Source organism: Heterocephalus glaber, unplaced genomic scaffold, assembly GCF_053883595.1.
Source record: "Heterocephalus glaber isolate CG9 unplaced genomic scaffold, H.glaber_assembly_v1.0 deba00001543, whole genome shotgun sequence".
Taxonomy (NCBI): domain Eukaryota; kingdom Metazoa; phylum Chordata; class Mammalia; order Rodentia; family Bathyergidae; genus Heterocephalus; species Heterocephalus glaber.
Genome location: NW_028258336.1, coordinates 924,910 through 938,634, shown reverse-complemented (window position 1 = coordinate 938,634; position 13,725 = coordinate 924,910). Strand labels below are relative to the sequence as shown.

At 38.8% G+C, this 13,725-nt stretch overlaps 1 protein-coding gene across 13 annotated transcripts in view; it reads right to left on the bottom strand.

Annotated features, from left to right (window-relative positions):
• LOC110345474 (uncharacterized) overlaps window positions 1–13,725 on the bottom strand; it is a 793,246-nt gene that overhangs the window by 60,683 nt on the left and 718,838 nt on the right. The window contains exon 6 of one of the 13 annotated variants that reach the window (XR_015442341.1): window positions 1,721–5,768. The exons of the other annotated variants lie outside the window; for them this stretch is intronic. The gene's annotated coding sequence lies outside the window, so the exon portion shown is untranslated. Of the gene's footprint in view, window positions 1–1,720; window positions 5,769–13,725 lie in introns of those variants that run through there. 13 annotated transcript variants of the gene reach the window in all.

Below are 13,725 nucleotides of genomic sequence, written 5' to 3'. Positions count from 1 at the left end.
GGTTATAAGTAGGAGGGCTAGATGATTCTATTTATATTAAAATTCTTCTTAAAGTGATTTCAAATTTATAAAAAAGCTTCAAGAGTACAAAAGTTTTTCCTGAACCTCAGGAGGATGTGATGTGCTATGACCATCAGTTTAGTCTGTAATTCTTACCAAAAAATACATTTCTGTACATAACCACAATACAAACATCAAAATTCAGACATTCACAATAATCAATACTGCCATCCAATCCACAGACCCCATTCAAGTTTTGCAAATTGTCCCACAGTGCTTTTAGGGTGAAAAGAGTCCAATTCAGGATCACTTGCTAGATTTAGTTGTCATGTCTTTTAATCCTGCCATAATTCTTCAGTCTTCCTTTATCTATCTATCTATCTATCTATCTATCTATCTATCTACCTATGACATTTGGTTTTAAGATTATTGGCCAATTATTTTGTAGCATCTCCCTCAATTTGTTTTCCTCTGGTATTTCCTCATGATTAGATTAAATGATGTGTTTGGCAGAAACATCATAGAATTGATCCTCTTTTTCACTTCCTATCATGGCTACATCAATTTGTTCAGTATAGACATTATTTTTTAGTTATAGGAACATCTCATTAATACAATGGCACGGCACCAGAATACATAAAGCAAAACCTAGAACATATGAAAGAATTTACCAAAAATAATAGCAGGGAAATGTTTAATAAATCTTTTTATTTTTGGTAGTTCAGGTGGAAAAAAGCAAATAAAGAGAAACAGAATTTGACAAATATAATTGATATGTCTCATTTTATTTATATTGAGTTCTAGACCCATTGACATGCTTTAGGCAACAGAGAAAACAATAAATATTCCGTACAAGGCATTTCATATTTCATCATCATAAGAAAAGTATAAATAATTTAAATTACTACTTGATTATTCAAAGATGCTTTTAAAAATAATTCTTGGGACAAAAGAAAATGCCAAGACCATGATGAAAGAATACTTAAGAAATAATAATGGGAATATTATATTTTTAATTTGTAGTATGGAAACAATGTTGAGTTGAGAAGTACATTTATAACATTAAATACATTTTTAAATGAAAGTTGAAGAGGGAGTCTGTGAAAGTATGCTAAGGATTCAGTGAAAACACTGTAAAGAAAGGCAAAATGCCAAAGTGAAGAAGAAACTGATTCATCAAAAGAGAAACAAAAACTAATTTGAAATTGCAAAAAAAAAAATGGATAAATAAATACAAGGGTAGGATAAATCTATGATCACTAAGTGGTATATTATTGCTTCAGAAATGTATGGATAGATCAATGAAATCATATATAAACTACCAAGAACATGTATAAATGTTTCATATATAAATAAAAGTAACATTTTATATCAATAAAGAATGACTTTATCATTCAATAAATGGTACTGGGAAATCAGGTTAACTAGTGGAATTAAGAGGAAGAAGTTAATTTCCTACCCTATCCCATGTATTCCAAAGAATAAATGGAAAAAATAGTTATTTATATAATTAAAATAATACTTCTACATACTAGGAAAAAAGATTAGTAGTATACCCTATGGTAGAAACACTATAGCATGAAGTATAGACATTCTACAGTAAGAGGATTAATATATTTAATTATATAACATTTAAAATTTTATCAACCCAGACAGAAAAGAAATGACAAATTAGAAAAGTATTTTCATTGTATAAAATAGAAAGAAGAAATCCCAATATATCAATAGCTCTTATGCAGCAATTAAAAATAGAACAATCCCATTTATTAATGATATGTGTGTATATATTTTATCAATAAATAAGTGAAAATATATCAAATCACACTGATAAGCAAAAATATTGAAATTAAAATAGAATTTTGTGCTTCTCACCTTGATAAAGATTAAGACAGATACAGACTACCAAATATCAGGTTGCAAGGAGAACAATACATTTCATATATTTCTGCAAGAAATATAATTTAGAATAATCTCTATAGAGGGAAATAAAAATGTATGTATTAAAAATTCAATGTGCATATTTTATCTAGCAAGGTATTCTAAAGATATAATTATGAAGGTGAGCAAAGACTTATATTAAAAATGTGTAATTAAGAGAAATTAAAGATAAGCTAAATGTCCAACAATAGGGGTTTGATTGAATAAATTATAGGACACGAAAAAGATGAAATAATGTTCAGCTATTAAAATCATTTTGCAGAAAAATATATAATGTGGAGTGGAAAAGGCAGGATATAATACAATCCCTCTTTTAATTATGTGTGTGTGCATGTAATTTGTACGTATAAGGAAGAAAAGACCAGAAGAATTTAAAGAATTTATATCAAAATGTTAACCCAGTTAATAACAATTAAACCTATTGGGATAATGTTTGTTTTCCCATTAGAGGTTTTTTGTTTTCCATGTTTTCTATGTGAACATGGATATTTTTATAACCAAGGGAAACAAATTCACTATTTAACATAATGATTTGAGCCCTTTAATAACAGTTACTAAACCCCCACTCCCCCAAATTGCTGGTAACAAGCTTGGCTCACAGGCCAAAGCCACAGCTACTAGGCTTCCTTCTCCTTACCCCATCCCGGCCTATCCAGCCTACCAGGCCCTGCATCCCCAGAGCACTTTTCAGTACAGTTTGCACACAAACAACTCATCCTTTGGGTCTGTTCCTGGAATAAGGGTTCCTGGAATAAAGGGCTGGGAAGTCCCATCAGGCCTTGCAGTTCACCAGCAGCTCCTCCTCCTTAGACCCTACAGGCAGCCTCACCCCTACGAGGCCTCTCATCCATGCCCAACTGTCCTGAGCCGCAGCTAGCTCTGAGACAATGGGAACTTCACAGCTTCCACAGAAAGGAAGCCAAGCCAAGAGCCCAGCATGGTCAGAATAAATTGTCTGGGCCATAGCGCAAAGTGCAGCCTGTGGCAATTGTTGTCACTATCTGTGTCCAGGGCTAAAAACAGAGTCCCATGGAATGACAGTAACCAACCAGAACATCTGAGGCCATGCCGGGATGAACTGTTCAAAATCAGACAAGAATCTCACTGCAATAACCAAGATTAATTGTATAGAGAGTCTAAGAAAACATCACCACTGTTCCCACTGCACACAGCCCAGACCAGCCCGGCTTCTCTGGACTTCTACATCTCTCTGGAGAGTAGTAGAGTGGATTTCAGGCTGTGCAGTCTTCAAGCTCTTGTTAGCCTCTAGGGGCTCCCCAACCATCTCCTGTCAAGTGAGATCATCTCTAGCAGCCTTAACAGTCAGTCCACCAGTGTCCACTGTGTAGTTGCTGCTTTCTCCCAAAAGGGCCCTTAGAAACAAATGGTGGGCAGGTCATTTTGAGGAAGGGGTAGCAATAATCAAGGTGTTTTCTAGTGTGTTCTTGGAGGACACCACAAGTACAAAGTGGGAGCTGCAGAGCTCTGGGGCAGTAAGGATGAAGAGAACATAACAAGAGGGAAAGGCTAAAGCCAGTGATCAGGTTAGTAATAGACTTTCTCATTTTCATCCCAAGCCAGCCCTGGGTTTGAGGTTTCTGTCTGTCTCCAGTACTTTTTTTTTTTTGCTTAAATTCTTTTATTGGTACATTTTAGGTATACAGTACATTTACATTTATCATTGGGTGCTTGTACCTGTACATGATGTATCTTGGTTCTTATTTTTTTCTCCATTACCTGTGCGCCAGCACTTTCTTTAGTGGTGTGGTATTGGTGGGAAGAGGTCTGTTTTCTTTTATGGTATGTGATTCAGGCTCAGGACCATGGTACTCAGCTGAGAGCCACCAAATTTCCGTTCAGTACTCAAAGTAACAGTTGGTATAAGCTTTGTTATTTAGTAGGAAATTTAATATAATGGAATACAACTATGGCCTCATACCCCATTCTGGGTGCTCCTTTCATGCAAATAATTTTGTAAATGATCTCATTTCTTCCATTTCTGTTTATGGAGAGAAGTTTATTTTTAAATACAGTTCAATGTCTTTGCCTATTTGGACTGATTCTCTTTAAACAGTCAAAACCATTAGTAACCACTGATGGAACCAGACTGAGAGAAATAAACTCATATAGTCATTGATATTTTACAATTGTGTCAAGGAAAATTTAATGGGGGAAAAGAATAGTCATTTTACCATTGCTGAGAAAATCACATAATAGCATGCAAAATGGTGAACTCAGACATCACACCATACACAAGTAATTATTTAACATCCATGAGAGATCTGTGCATAAAATCTAAACTATAAAACTTCTAGATGAAAACAGAAGAAAATCTTCATAAGCTTGGATAAGGCAAAGATTTCCTAGCTACAACACCAAAGCATGATCCACACAAAAGAAGAAAAACCTAATAAATCGCACTTCATCAAAGTTTTAAACTTTTGCACTTCAAAAGACATCATTAAGAAAATAAAAAGACAAATTGACTGAAAGAAAATATTTGCAAATTATCCATCTGACACAGAACCTATATCCCAAATATACAAAAAGCTCCCACAATTCAATACTAAGACAAACGACCCAATTTAAAAATGAACCAGTTATAAAGAAACATTTTACCAAAGAATATGAGTGACTATTAAGCACATGCACAAAAACATGGTTCACATTAGTCATCAGTGAAATGCAAATCAAAACCATAGGGAAACATTTTATCATGCCCACTAGAATGGCTATCATCAAAAAAGATAGCTAATAACAAATTCTATTCAAGATGTGAAGCAATAGCAACCTTCACACAGCTAATGAGAATGTAAAATGATATACAGGGTTTGGGGGGAAATTTGATAGTTTCTTAAACATTAAACATAAATTTGTTGGGCCGGGGATTTAGCGCAGTGGTTTCGCCTCCTGCTTTGCAAGCGCAAGGACTTCCGTTCGATCCCCGGTACCAAACAAACAAACAAACAAAAAACATAAATTTGTCATACGACCCAGCAATTCCAGTCCTATAAATCCAACCAAGGGAAATGATAATATATGTCCACACAAATATTTACAAACAAATGTACATAGCAGCATTATGCATAATAGCCTAAGAGTGAACATAATCCATGTGTTCATAAACTGGTAACTAAACAAAATGCTCTCAGCAATAAAAAGGAATATCTTATTGACATATGCTACAACATTAGTGACCTTCAGAAACATTATTTTAAGTGAAAAAAGCAAGATATAAGAAAATCACATATTGATAATTCCACTTACAAGAAATACCAAGAAAAGGTAAATCTATGGTGGTTACATGGGGTAGGGAGGAAGAGTAATTAATTGTAAATAGATAGGAGGCATCTTGAAGTAATGAATGAACTGGATTCTTGTGCAATAAACTGTAAAACTATACAAAAACCACTAACTCATTAAGTTGGGTAAATTTTATTATATATAAATAATACCTCATTAAATTTGTTAAAAGTTAGTTGTCACTAAAAGAAATTCGATGATAGAGGATTATAAAGCTAAACTCTCAATATCAACTTCAAAATGTTTGCTAGTCTTTATTAACCCTAAAGGAACAAGTGAAGACTAGTTCTCTAACTGAGGAAAATAATGGAGAATATTTTTTCTGGATATAATGGTCTATTAATTGAAAACAAGTTCAAACCACCCTAAATATACCTAAAGGGAAAGCTAGGTTCCTCTTACACACTTCTTTGTAGAGCCATCTCATTTGAATAAAAATGTGTCCCATCTCAAAAAGAATCGATAGTCAGATATTTAAGGTCAGACATTGGTGGAGTCATCCATGATATTTCCTGCCAAGATGTTTTCTACACAAAAGAGAAAAAAAGAACAAAGGGGTAAGAGGAAGAGAAGAAGGAAAAGCAAAAAAATTAAAATAAGAGATAAACCATTTAAAATTTGAAGATCCTCAAACTAATCACTAAAATTTAAAAATATCACATAAATTTGGAGAACCAAATTCCTGCAGCACCCAACATTAAAGGCCCATTTTCAGGGAGAAGAACACTCTGCTATTCCTCTCCATTAGCATGCCTTTCCCCTCATACTCTATTCCTGAATAAATACAAACACATTTTGCCACAAGATTCCATTTTGCCACAAGGAAAAGCCCAGGTGCTCCAGAGGTTGGTTAACTCTGGGAGCCACGGAAGTGACCAAGTGCCTAACCCGCTGTGAATTAGGGAAATGTACAAACATGACCTACTTGTGGAACTCTCCATCCTGGGCAGCTTGCAGCCTGTCTTTGCCTTCAGTGCCTGGCTGTTTTGCACATTACCTTTGTCCAATTGGTGTGGTCCCTTTAACACTTCCTTTTCCTTTTTCCCTTTCAACAGAGAAATTGCTGCTCATTAGACATGCAAAGTTCTTGTAAAGAAGAAGGGCAAATTGTGAGTTTCAGAACATGTGTCTACAAACCCAAAATCTGTGGTTGCTTCTGTACAGGGTTAGACTCAGAATGATAAGGTATGTTTGTGTTTAACTTATTGTCAACATTTATGAAGGATCTTAATCAATGCTATTTTCCAATGCATTCTCTTAAGAAAAGGATCAAAGTGAGGTATGACTTATAGAAGAATAATATTGGTGAGATGGCACAGGTCTGGTCCTCTTTAGCGGGAACTGGGATCTTATCTTTGATAGGCAAGGAAAAGGGTATAAGAAGTGAATCTCCTGCTGACACAAGACAAGGGTTCTGGTAACTGTTCATTTTACCCACAAAAGCTCTGAATATCTATTAGACAAAAGGTAGCTTGTTTCTTTGCAGACTCAGTGATACTATGGGATTGGCTGAGGTAGCTCCAGAGGTGTTTGGCCAGTGCAAATGTATGAGCTTGGAGAAGGGCTTGCCAAATCCTGTTATGGTTTATAGAAGTCAAGAAGCCATGGAATTCCTACTCTGGTCATATTTCTCAAGTTCGGCTTAAGTTTTTGTGCTTACAGTTGACTAGCTTTTTTGTATTTGGATTTTCATTAACACAGAAGGCTTGCTGTTGGCAATAAAGCCCTGGAATGTCCTTGCTGAAGCTTAACATTTCAGCACATTCTGCGTTGCCTAATGACGGAGTTGTGGTCTGCCAGAAAGGGCCTTTTAACGCTTTCCTCCTAGAACTGGGTAGAACTATCCCTATGCAAACCTCAGCTAGTTCAAACAAAGCTCCTGTAATGGTGAAGGGAGAGAAAAGCTGCTATAAATACTTTTATAGGCTGGAGAGGTGATTTACAACCCGCTTTATTAATCCTATAAAAAGGCACAGCTGAACGCCTTTAAGTTACATGCATACAGATGACTAATTAAATACACAGTTAAAAGTCTTGACCCAGCACAATTCTGACCATTAGGGAAATAAGTCTTGACTTCCCCTCTAGGCGAAAGTTTTTGGATGAATTTGTGGTTAGAAAGGCATGGGGGCCAGGTGAAGGGAAGGTTGGCTTCATTGACCACGAAAGGTAGAGTGTGGAAGGGAGAACTGAGTTTCTGCTGGCTCATGTTTACCCATTCTTCACTACACATACTAATGATAACACTGCAGCCATATGGCTACCCCACATTGCGAAAGGCCACTTCTTCTGACCTCTGACAAGGCCTTGGTTAGGTTGAGTGGGGATGGATTAAAGTGCTTTGAAATATAGAAAGAAAAATTGTATCCTAACATTGAATTGGAGGGAACTTAGTAGTCTCCCTCCCCAGCTCACCCCAGCCCACCCCAATCCTACTCTTGATTCACACTGTCAGTAACTGAGACACAGGGCAGAGAGAGGATTTTTTTAGTCACAAGACTAATGACGGGGAAAACCAGGACAAGGATCCCAAATCAACCTCTAGAACCTTAACCTTTCAGAGACACATTCATGCCTTGGGCCATGTTGCCAGGTGACATAACATGTTTGGATGGAGAAGGAGAAGGGATTAGTGGAAGGCTAGTCAGGTAGGATATGATTCCAAAACTCAGAATGTTTGCCAAACCATTTTTCAGAAACATAAAAGGCCCTTTCTGTTTTCAGGTTCTTGAAAGGGATTGGAAGATGTGGGAGTGGCCTTTCCCATCAGGGGACAAGCCCCAACAATTCTTCCACCAGCTCAGTGGGGTTTTCTTTGTTGGTTGGCCCCCTCACAAAGTCTGGCTCTGTAAAAAACATTTTTAAAAGTTCTCAGATCAGATTGTGAAGGTAGTATGACCAGGCTGGGGCCCACAGGTCAGAAAGACTGGGTATCTGAAGCTGGTCAACTTATTTAGCTTAGGACATGACCCTCAATGTCAAAGTCTCTCTAACACCTCCATGCTACCCAAATAGGGACTGCAGCTGGGATTTTTTTTTCCATTTGAACAACTCTACCTCCTTTGCTTGGTTCCCTATTGACTAAGGGGCCATTTCTTTAGCTCCAAAATGGAAGGTGAATTCTCTTCCCCATTGCTATGTGAAGCTGAGCCTGGTAGTTGCCTCTGCTTAAAAACATCACCCTCACTATCTTTCATTGATTTTGTACCCCTTCACCAGCGAATTTCCATTCATTATTCAAATTTCAGCATAAATATCACTTTGATCAGGGACATAATCCTGGGTCCCAAGAAAAGATTCAGGGCTCCTTTATCTGCTCCTCAAAGAGGGTAGGCACATCCTTGTCACAGAACACATGAATCACACTCTAATAATTGTTCAGGTTGTTTTTTTCTGGCCAAATGTGGGGTCATGAAGGCAGGATCCCTACTGTCTTACTCATCATTGTGTCCCTGGGTTACATGGTGCCTAAGAGAGAAGGTCATATGTAAAACACAAATACTTGTTCAATGCCCAGCTGTTCCTGTTCCTTTCTCACCACCTCCCCATCATTGAGCATATATGAAAATGGTTTCATGACACATAATTTTTACCACTTAGAATAATTATTGTACTCTAGACTTGGGACTGTGAAAGAAAATTTCTGAATATGAGGGTTGGACTCACTTGCTAGGGCTACCACAAATTAGATAGCTCAAACAAATACTAACTGGATGATTTAAACTATACAGAAATGGATTGCCTCGCCATCCTGGAAGCTAGAAGCCCAAAATCAAGGCATCAGCTGGGTTGGATGCTTCTGAGGGCTATGAGAGAGGGATTTGTTCAAGACCTCTGTCCTTGGTTTTTATGTCATCCTCATATTCCTATGATATTCTCCCTATATACCTGTTTGTCTCCACATTTACCCCTTTTTATGACACCAGAAATATTGGATTAGGGCCCATCCTAATGACCTCATTTTGCTTGGCTCTACAAAAACCCTATCTTTAAATAAAGTCACATACTGGGCTACTAGGAGTTAGAACTACAACATATGCATGGCGGTGGGGGGGGCAGATTTCAACCCTTAAGAGGGATAGCAAAAATCACTACAACTCTTCCTGGTTACTTAAAAGTTTAAGACCACAGTAACATCAAAACAATCAACTTTCTCTGGATGTGAACCCTTCTCAGAGGGCTTGAAAAGCCAGACTGGGTAACATATTCTAGAGATAAAATCTTCTCTGAATTGGGAGGTTTGGAAATTTTAAGACTTTCCACCATAGTGTTCTATTAGAACAAAAAGTATTCTAGAAAACATATTGTTTTCAAAATCCACACTGAGCATTTGTTGCAGTCAAGCAGTTGTACCCATCCCGAGAGCTGAGCTATACCTTTATTTGCTGACTCAGTATTCCTTCCCCACATCCCTGTCCCCTCCCAGCAAGGTAGAAACAGGCAGATATCCAAAGCACCTCTCTCCTGCTTCATTCTCTTTCTATTGGCCTTTGTTTAGTTGTAAGTGGTGTTGAACATCTTTCTATACATTTATAAGGCATTTATTTCCTCTTTTGTGAGCACTCTTTATATATGAAGGGAAGTAGTAGCTCTTAATTTGACCCATTTTTTTCCCTCCAAGTTTGAATTTTGCTTATGATTTTTTTTCCTGAGCAAAATTTAAACTCTTATTATTGCCTCACCAACCTGGAAGCTAGAAGAACAAAATCAAGCACCAGCAAGGTTGAATATTTCTGAGGGCTATGAGGAAGGGCTTGGCTCTAGGTCTCTGTCCTTGGCTTTTATATGGCCATCTTCATGTTCCCATGAGGGGAATAAGTATTTTGCTTTTTTTCTTTCAATTTTCTTACATGGCTTCCTCTCTGGATCTTTACTAATTCTCTGGTGACATCTTTGGTGTCCTGCTCCTATACCAGGAGTTGCTCATATTTGACTTATTTGAGGAACTTCTCAGGTTCCTTAAGTAATAGGTTTATTTCTCCAGGGGTAGCTTTGTGATATCCTAAGGAAATAAAATGATGTAATAGCAACAAATAACACTTCTCACATTGTGTTTATCATAGTTTATATAATTGAGCATATATCTGTGTTTCCCACCAAATGATTGTTTCTAACAGCAGAGATTGTGGCTTATTCACTATACAGCCTTGGAACCTAGCACAGTGTGTGTCAAACAGAGAATGTTTAATAAATGTTTCCTTGAATACTATCCCTAAGGTCTCTGCTCTTTTATGGTTATCATTTCAGTTCCCAAGTGCTAAGTTCTAGGAGGTTATTCAAGCTCAGCATTTGACATCAGTGACCCATAGGTCCCATGGATGGTCCAGTCTGACCACCCTCAAGAAATGTTTTATCATCTTTCATTAGGCCTACTCTGTCTACTTATGAAGTTGAACTAGTTTAAGTGACTTTATAACCCCAAATCTGGATTATTTCCTAATTAAATTTATGTCTCTCATTCCTTCTTGGATTCACATAATCAACAAAGCCTCCATGGATTTAATTTTTCTATAGCTGTTCATAAAGGAGCACAGTTTGGGCTCTGTTAAAAATGATTTTAGACACCTTTTCCTGTGGCCATTAAATGGAAGAACAGAAATTGGAGCCTTTTTACAGGGTACACATGTAGCAATCAATCACTGTTCTCGTGAATTCGGTTTTTGGTTTGTTTTTTCTTTCCCTCTTCACTGACCACTACCGAGAAAAGAGAAGACATATGTTTGTTGAGTGACCCTAAATCTAGGGATCCAAATGAAATGAGACTGTACAAGGAAAAGAACCCTACATTGTGTTTCTCGTCCACCTTAGCAAAGTTAGACTGCTACTCAGAAGTCAGGCAGCATGTGAAAGGAAAGAATGGGAAGAATGGAGTGGGATGCATCTGTCAAACCCAGTACAAGTCTGCTTTTGGATTTGCTATGAAAGTGACTCATTTCATAAACAATACAGCTGTTGTAGGAGGCACTCCTGTCAGCATTGATGGATGGCTGTATATCTCTGGATCTTCTGCAGTTAGGCGGATGGGCTTTGGGGCCAAGCAAGCATATCAAATCCATCTTGAGTCAACAGAAATACGAAAACTCTTCCTACCAATGGTAAAATTAAGGCAAAGCTCTCTGAATTCTGGGACTCTGGAACCACTCCACATACTGACACCAGTCTGCCTTTTGACCACAACTTGACATCTGACCTCTGTGAGTCGCCTGATTTGCATGGGGAATGGTGGGGAGTCGCTCTCCCCTTCAAAGAGCAAAGTCTATCTCAGTCCCCACACAGGAGAGACTGGGTGGGAAAATCCATCCATGATAGTTGTTAGGAAAAAAGAATTGATTTTGGGTAAACATGAGCCCAAGGGAACAAATCCAGGAACTGGACGATGATCCTTCCTGTGTTTGGCATATGGCATCATGGACTGATCACAGTACAAGCAATCCAATGGGGAGTGCCTGGAGGTCCAAGCAAGGAGAGCCAAGAATGATTCCCCCACGGGGTATGACAGATAAGGGACCAAGTCTGTGGTGAGCTTATCTCCATCTCTCTACTCCTCTCAAGATGAGGGAACACTGGGCTGACTCCTAACTCCTAGAAACCCTGCATTCTGGCCAGGATTAGCACTAATTTTGACAGAAGAAATGTGATTAAAAGAACTCTGGAAAAGCCTTCTCAGCCAAATATGTCTATGCATCCCTCTCACTGCTCATGTCCTCTGAAAGTTCCACCATAAGTTGTCTCTGTGTTGAGGCATTGAAGGATATGCAAACATGCAGACATAAAGGGATAAGCATCAAGCTGTTACCTTCTCAGGTATCTTAGTTCAAAATAGTCACTATGCTTAATTGAAAATCATTATCACACTGGCCTGGTATTTTTAATTATCTGAAGGCTAGTAAAACAGGAGAAGTGAACGTTGACACTTGGTTGGGGGAGAAATCTGGGGAAAGGTCCACAGCACAATAGGATGGATCTAACTAGGGCAGTACAAATAGATGATCTTGAATAGACAGAAAGCCATATAAAGGAACGACTCACATGGCGACAGAGACAAAAGCAGGCTTGGAAAGAGTTAGTATTCCCCAAAGTGGCATGAATGGAGGGGTCTTCCAGACAAGTTTCCTGTGAAAAACAGTTCATTTTTCACTTCTGAGATTTAGGAATTCATTTATCCATATATTCAAGTGCCCTCAGTGTGCCTTTCCTAAGCTTTGAAAGGGTGGCAAGGCCTGGTGTAGGGAGGTCTGCCTCTGTGGAGCCATCTTCATGCTCAGGCCTTTCCCACACCCCCTACCCCATCCTCTCCTAGCCTGGCCCTGCTTGGGTTCAACACTGGCCTGCCTGAGAGCAGCTCTCTCCACTGCAGTGAGGAGAACATTTCCTTGGCAACATGCTCTTTGCAGTTGAGGAAAACTACAAGTTCCATTTCATATCACTCCTAGAATAACATCTGGCTTTTAACACCCCATGTCAAATCCCTGTCTTTGGCTCTCAATTCACAGACTTGTCCTCCTTCTCTTCCTAGGCTACAGTGCAACTTTCTCTAGAAGGCTTACATCCATGGAGAAGCAGGAATCTTTTTCTGCTATCTGGCTTTCAGGTCCTTGCTCCCTCCTTGCCTTGTGTTCAGAATCCCCCATCAGCAAACATCTGCTTCATCCATTTGCCCCAGGCCTCCTCACAGAACTCTTCCAGAGGATGCTGGTCATGACTAAACTGTTCCAAAGAAAGACTCAGCCCTCATTGAGCTCACTGAGCTCACTGAGATCTCTGTCTCTCTGTGTGTCTTTGTCTTTATCTCTGTCTCTATCTCTGTCTCCCTGTCTCATTCTTTCTGTCTCACCCCACCACATTCTTCCTTTACTTCTTTCTCACCTCATATTCCCTTCCTCCACAGACCTGAAGAGTGTGACTTGTTTAGATGCTGATGACTGACTGGTTTAGCAGGACTGGACTCACATCACAGCTATCTAGAAATTCAGAAGCTTGGGTTCCCTGGGACCTGTTGAGAGGGAATGTGCAGGGGTAGAGTCCTGGGCCCACATGACCACCTGAGTGCTGTCAGCCTGCTGGTGCTAGATGGTATCTCTCTCTGATTCACAAGGGCACTCATCTCCTGCTTCTGGAGGTGGTCTTTATCTGTCCTTGGAGTATTTTCATGAAGACATTTCAAAGTACCATCAAAACCATATGGGCCTCTCCTCCCATCAGAATTGGAAGAGGAGGGGTCTATTGATGTCTGGAACACCAGGAGGGTGGAGGGGGACTCACCCACCTGCTTCACAAGCAGCCAGAGTGCTTATACTCCTCAGCCCAGTTTCCTCCAGATCAAGGACTTCTGTCAACTGTTTCTCAAGGAAACTTCACTGTTAAAAAACCCAATGTGAAATACTCTTTACAAATCCCTTTTACAAGGGCAATATCCCAGTGTTTTTAAAACTTTTAATGAAAATTGCAGATTCATGTGCAGCTGTAAGAAGTAGCACAGGGAGA